Source organism: Odontesthes bonariensis, chromosome 12 (genome assembly GCF_027942865.1).
Source record: "Odontesthes bonariensis isolate fOdoBon6 chromosome 12, fOdoBon6.hap1, whole genome shotgun sequence".
Classification (NCBI taxonomy): domain Eukaryota; kingdom Metazoa; phylum Chordata; class Actinopteri; order Atheriniformes; family Atherinopsidae; genus Odontesthes; species Odontesthes bonariensis.
Window position 1 is genome coordinate 2,796,916 of NC_134517.1, and position 6,000 is coordinate 2,802,915.

The 6,000-nt window shown below is 44.5% G+C and overlaps 1 pseudogene; it reads right to left on the reverse strand.

Annotated features, from left to right (window-relative positions):
- Nucleotides 1-1,793: 1,793 nt before the first annotated feature.
- Nucleotides 1,794-4,069, reverse strand: LOC142396300 (uncharacterized; annotated as a pseudogene).
- Nucleotides 4,070-6,000: the final 1,931 nt, after the last annotated feature.

Here is a 6,000-nt window from a genome sequence, read left to right on the forward strand (position 1 = left end):
AATCCCTTGAGTGAATCTGGAATTTCTTCTTGTTGATCTGAACATTATGAATACATTGTGTTTTATATCCATCCATCCATCCATCCATCATCTTCCGCTGGTCCGGGGATTGGGTTGCGGGGGCAGCAGCTTGAGCAGAGAGACCCAGACGTCCCTGTCCCCGGCCACTTCCTCCAGCCCTTCTGGGGGGACCCCGAGGCGTTCCCAGGCCAGCCGAGAAACATAGTCTCTCCAACGTGTCCTGGGTCTTCCCCGGGGCCTCCTCCCAGTGGGACGGGCCCGGAACACCTCCCCGGGGAGGCGTCCAGGAGGCATTCTCACCAGATGCCCGAGCCACCTCATCTGACTCCTCTCGATGCGGAGGAGCAGCGGTTCTACTCCGAGCCCCTCCCGGATGACCGAGCTTCTCACCCTATCTCTAAGGGAGAGCCCAGACACCCTGCGGAGGAAACTCATTTCGGCCGCTTGTATTCGCGATCTCGTTCTTTCGGTCACTACCCACAGCTCGTGACCATAGGTGAGGGTAGGAACACAGATTGACCAGTAAATCGAGAGCTTCGCCTTCTGGCTCAGCTCCTTCTTCACCACGACGGGCCGGTGCAGAGCCCGCATCACTGCAGACACCGCACCGATCCGCCTGTCAATCTCCTGCTCCATTCGTCTCTCACTCGTGAACAAGACCCCGAGATACTTGAACTCCTCCACTTGGGGAAGGATCTCATTTTTTATATCTTTTGTTTAATATCTTCTTTTGTGTCTAACTGTGCTGTTGCTGCTGTTTTGGTCAGGAAACATTTGCAAAAGAGATTGTTTTTATCTCAATGAGACTTTACCTGAGGGGTGTTCCACGAACGTAGCTAAAGAAAACCAGGCTGTATCGGGAAAGCCTCACTTAAACTGTTTATGTTTATGCATTTAGCAGATGCTTTTATCCAAAGCGACTTACAATTAAAAAAAAAAATTACATTACACCTAACATCAAAGCTAACAATAAGTTGCATAGAAGGAAACCACTAGATTTCTCTACACTGAAACTGTCACCCCAGACTCTGTCAGGGGTGACAGTGTAGAGATAGAGTGCAGGCATAGAGGGGAGCAGGGCCGCTGACAGGTTTGGCTGGGCCCGGGACAAAATTCTCTGAATGGGCCCCCACGTAGCAACCCACCCACACCCACCTCTACTTTCCCAGCCTCTCATTTATTGTGGATAAACCAAGGGGATTATTTACCACTTTGCCTGGATATGGACAGAGTGGAGTTATGGCTTTCAAAATCCTTCCACAATAAAACTCACACTATTTTATTCATTTAGAGCTCATAAACTGCACATTTCATCAACCATTTTTCACTTGACCAAGGGAATCATGTTAAGGGTACTTTTATTTATCGCCAGACCCACGTGTATGTCCGCTGAACTTTCTGAGAATGGCGGAGCCCATTCATCTGGCGAGTGTCAAGTTAAATCAGTCTAACGAAAGTTACAAGCTACCCCAAAACGTCACGTTTATAACCCATTCGTTACATTCAACTCTATCTAAATGGCAATTTCACACGTTGCCATGTCTATACTGGCTTATTTTAAACAAAATAAGGTTAAACCAGAGCCGCGTTACACTGGCTGTCATTCAGCTGACCGGGGATGATTCTCAAATCAATTCAGCCTGATTGGCGTGCGTGCCTGAAACATTTGGACATATTTGCGGACTAATGCGCATATTCCCTTTTTTTTTTTTTTTTTTGGACCCCCCCCGACCCATTCCTGGGCCCGGGACAAAATACCCGTTTGTCCCCCCCTATCGGCGGCCCTGGAGGGGAGTACAGAAAGATAAAGTGCAGTAGAGGGGGTAAGGAAGTACAGGGTAAGTGCTAGGATAGGAGATGCTTTCTGAAGCGCTGGGTCTTCAAGAGTTTCTTGAAGATATTCAGCCATACACTGATGGACGCCCCTGTTCTGGTAGCGCACAGTAGGTCATTCCACCATCGTGGAACGACACATGAAAAGAGTCTGGATTGTCTTAAGCGTGGTGTAGGCACTGCTAGATGACAGTCCTGTGACGACCGGAGTGACCGAGTTGTGACATAAGCCTTTGCAAGAGAATTCAAGTAGAGCCGTTCCATTAAGGACTCTGTAGGCTAACATCAGTGACTTAAATTTGATGCGGGTGGCTAAGGGTAGCAAGTGGAGTTCAATGAACAGAGGGGTGACGTGTGCTCTATTCGGCTGATCAAAGACCAGACGCGCTGCCGCGTTCTGGACCATTTGCAGCGGTTTCACAGCACAGGCTGGGAGACCAGTTAGGAGGGTGTTGCAGTAGTCAAGGTGGGAGATGACCATAGCTTGCACCAGGAGCTGGGTGGAGTGTTGGGTTAGGTATGGCCTGATCTTTCTTATGTTTAGAAATGCGAAGCGGCACGATCGAGCAACGGAGGCAACATGATCTTTGAAGGTTAGTTGGTCATCAATCATGAGACCCAAGTTACTAGCTACCTTTGATGGAGCAAGAGATAGGGATTCAGTTTGGATGCAGATGCTGTGGTGTATGGTTGGTTTGGCTGGGAAGACAAGCAGTTAAGTTTTAGAGAGATTCAGTTGGAGGTGATGAGCCTTCATCCATTTCAATATGTCAGAGAGACAGTTTGAGATTTGTCCTGAGATCGTGTGGTCGTCAAGTGGGAGATGGAGCTGGGTATCGTCAGCATAACATTGGTATGAAAAGCCATGTGATCGGATGATCTGACCCAGTGAGGTGGCATTAAATTAACGCCATCTCCCAATTAAGTCTCAAGTCGTTCCACTAAGACATTTCATCTGCATCTAAGCGAGGCTAATCAGAGCGAGGCTTACATAGCCTGGCTATGTGCGAGTGCCCGAGGAACGTAGGAAGCCCTGACGAGTGGATGGTGGAAAAACGGAGATGGCAGAAAAGGAGAACAAGACAAGATCTGTTATTTTCTCTGCAGCTGAACAAAGAATGCTGATGGAGCTGTTTGAGGATTTAACAAGTGTCATCACCAGAAAAAGTAATTAGCTGTGATCAATAAAGCGAGGGAAACAGCATGGCAAACAACTGCCGACAGACTAAATGCATAAGTTTCATACCATTGTCAATTGTTACACGTTTATTTCACAGTCCTCATGTATTTATGCTCTCCTCTTTGTTATAATGTGTTTACATAAAGCATTCTGAATTGTCTCTGTATGAGATGTACAGCACACATGTACTGGCCCTGCTCAGTTTATATAGTTTAATAACCCAATAATCAACACGCATTATCATACTGTATGACTATATTATCGTGAGTGTGTGACCCACATAATAATTCTTCACTGTTACATCTCAACAGGAGCAATCTTAAGGTAGCAAGTGAAAGTAAAGTACAGGATCATATTTCCGAGTGGTAAGTAGCCTTTGAAGAAATGTGTTGAGCTGTAAATATGTTGCACTGTGGCTACCAAAAAAAGACAGAGGCCTCTGCCACTGGTGGGGGTCCTCCACCTGAAAATCTCACATCAGCAAAGGAACTTGCTCTAACCAGCAATTGAGAGCGGCCGCTGGTGGAAGGAATAGAGGGAGGGACCTACTCAGGATATGTTCCCAAAAGTGTGCGGGATCAGTATGTAGAAGGTATGGATCAGTTTCCCTCAGATTGTCAGTCACTCAATTATAATAACTGATGGTGTGCCTACATCTATCAGTGGTGGGAGACACCATCTGCCTGCTTGATCCCCAGACCACAGAGGACATCCCGAACCCATGTGTGAGTAGTTGTATTCAATTTAATTTTCTTTCGATGGAAATACTATGCATCCCTGTGATCTCCTACTTCAACAACTGCAGTGTTTCTCCGTTTGCAGTTAGATGGCCCCAGCACATCTCGGGCACTCGATGATGAAACTGTCTGTAGACACAGAAATGCCACAGGTAGGCTATTTATTATTAAAAATGAAACGGTTCGGATGCGTTTGCAGTCCAGCTATTCTATACCAATAGGCCTACTTATCACCAATACACTTTACTTCTTCTTCACATTACTATCACTGCCTACATACTTCGTTACTCACAGGCATATTTGCCCTATCACAGGATGTCCGAACTCTGTACAAACGGAAACTTCTGTTGGGTATAGAGAGCACCAAACTAGATATGGAATACAAGAAACTGAAAATAAAAAGGATCAAGTTGGAGATTATGAAACTGGAGAGGGATGTAAGTATAAATTCAGATAAAGAAGAAGGTCGTGGTGTGAACTGTATTTAATTCTGTTTTCTCTCCACAGCTTGAGAAACATGTAATAATAATTAAACAATTCAACACAACTTGAACTCAAACTTGTCATTATTGTACGGTTCATGCAAAGTGTTAGAAATTTGTTTATACATTTATATTCACAGTGGGGTGCCATGACCTAAACGTTTGGAAAATTATAAATCACCTCTGTCCATTTAGCCTTCTTAGACTTGCTCTAACTTAAACTGCTACTGTGTCAATGCTAAATTATGAAAAGATGTTCTAACTCAAAGTTCACAACAATAAGAACCAACGGAAATATGTGTCCCTGTATAGGTCCCTCACTGTGTCAGGAGAAACTGAGTCCTTTCAGGCACTGGAACCTGCAGGGACTCAAGGAAGAAAAGACTTGAGTCTGAAAAGTTGTTCACAAGACAAAATGTATCAAATTTGAAGTATACTATTAATTTAAGATGGCTCTGTCAGAAGTCAGCCATGGTGCCTGAGCAATTGCTTTAAGCAATGAACCTGGATTTAATTTGGCCAAAGGTCATTTCTATCCGTGCCCTTATTGTAGCATATGCATGGTGAAATGCCCTCTCCGCCCTTGTTCCTGGATCAGGATGTGGCGTGAGGAGGTATATATATATCCAACAAGAGAAATGTTGGATGGATATACATGTGTTAAGACTTGGCAATTTGATGCAATGTGTGCCTTATATGGCTATCTATAATAAAGTATGACGAGCACTTTAAATTCCTTAAGATGACCTCTACACCTGACCTACCAAAATTATGCCTATGCAATATACACCTTACTTCAAAAGTACACTCCTTCAGGTCAGTAAAATTCTTGCGCCTTGTGCAAATCTCTGTGCCAGTGAGGATGCTCGTAAGATCCTAGAATCATGAACTGATCCCGGCCATTTAGCCTCAATGTTGGAAATGAAATGACCTCCATCACAGATCATGTGTATGCACGGAGGATAGGAGTCAATGATGAGGTTTCACAGGGCATAAATGTAATATTGCTCAGCATTACTCAAGGGGGTTGATGTGGTGTTTTTCAAAATGAGAAATCCAGTTCAGAGTCTATGGACAATTATCCCCAAGTGTACCTGTACATTTAGGCTTTGGAAAAACTGTCGGCCTCTACGGGTCCAGCAGGGGCCTGGATGCGTACATGGGTACAGTCTAGTGCACTGATAACATTGGGGAAGCCTGAGGGAGATGATGAACTTAATGCAAATACTTCAGCCAGTAGATTGTTTTACATTATCAGCTACTGTAAATGTGGAGCAGCAGTCTGAAAGGACCTGTCCCCCATTTTTCTGAGTCTGGTCCTGGGTGGGTGTAGGTCGGGTGTTTGTGAAATGTGGGACGGAGATGTGATAAGGTATCAATTAGTTTTAATGAATACCATGTTCTTTTTAATTTAATTTCATGTTCAGTACTCGTATAGTTGCGTTTCTTTCGTTGCGCTGGCACTAACTGATTGATTTATTGATTTTTTGAGAAAGTGAAAGTGGTGATATGATAACCGCATTTTTTTTCGTTTTGTTTTTTATTCAAGACATGAGCGTGGAATTCTACCAGGTGGAACTTTCTTTCGGGAGTCTGTTTCAGCTGGTCAGACATTATTTGAGACACAGCTAAGCTAAGCTTGAACGTTAGCCTGTCCAGGAGCAGGCTAGTTCAGTGGCATAAGTTACCATGGTTACTTAGTGGGCATTCAAATAAACCATGTTGGTGGAACGGAACACTCTCTTAA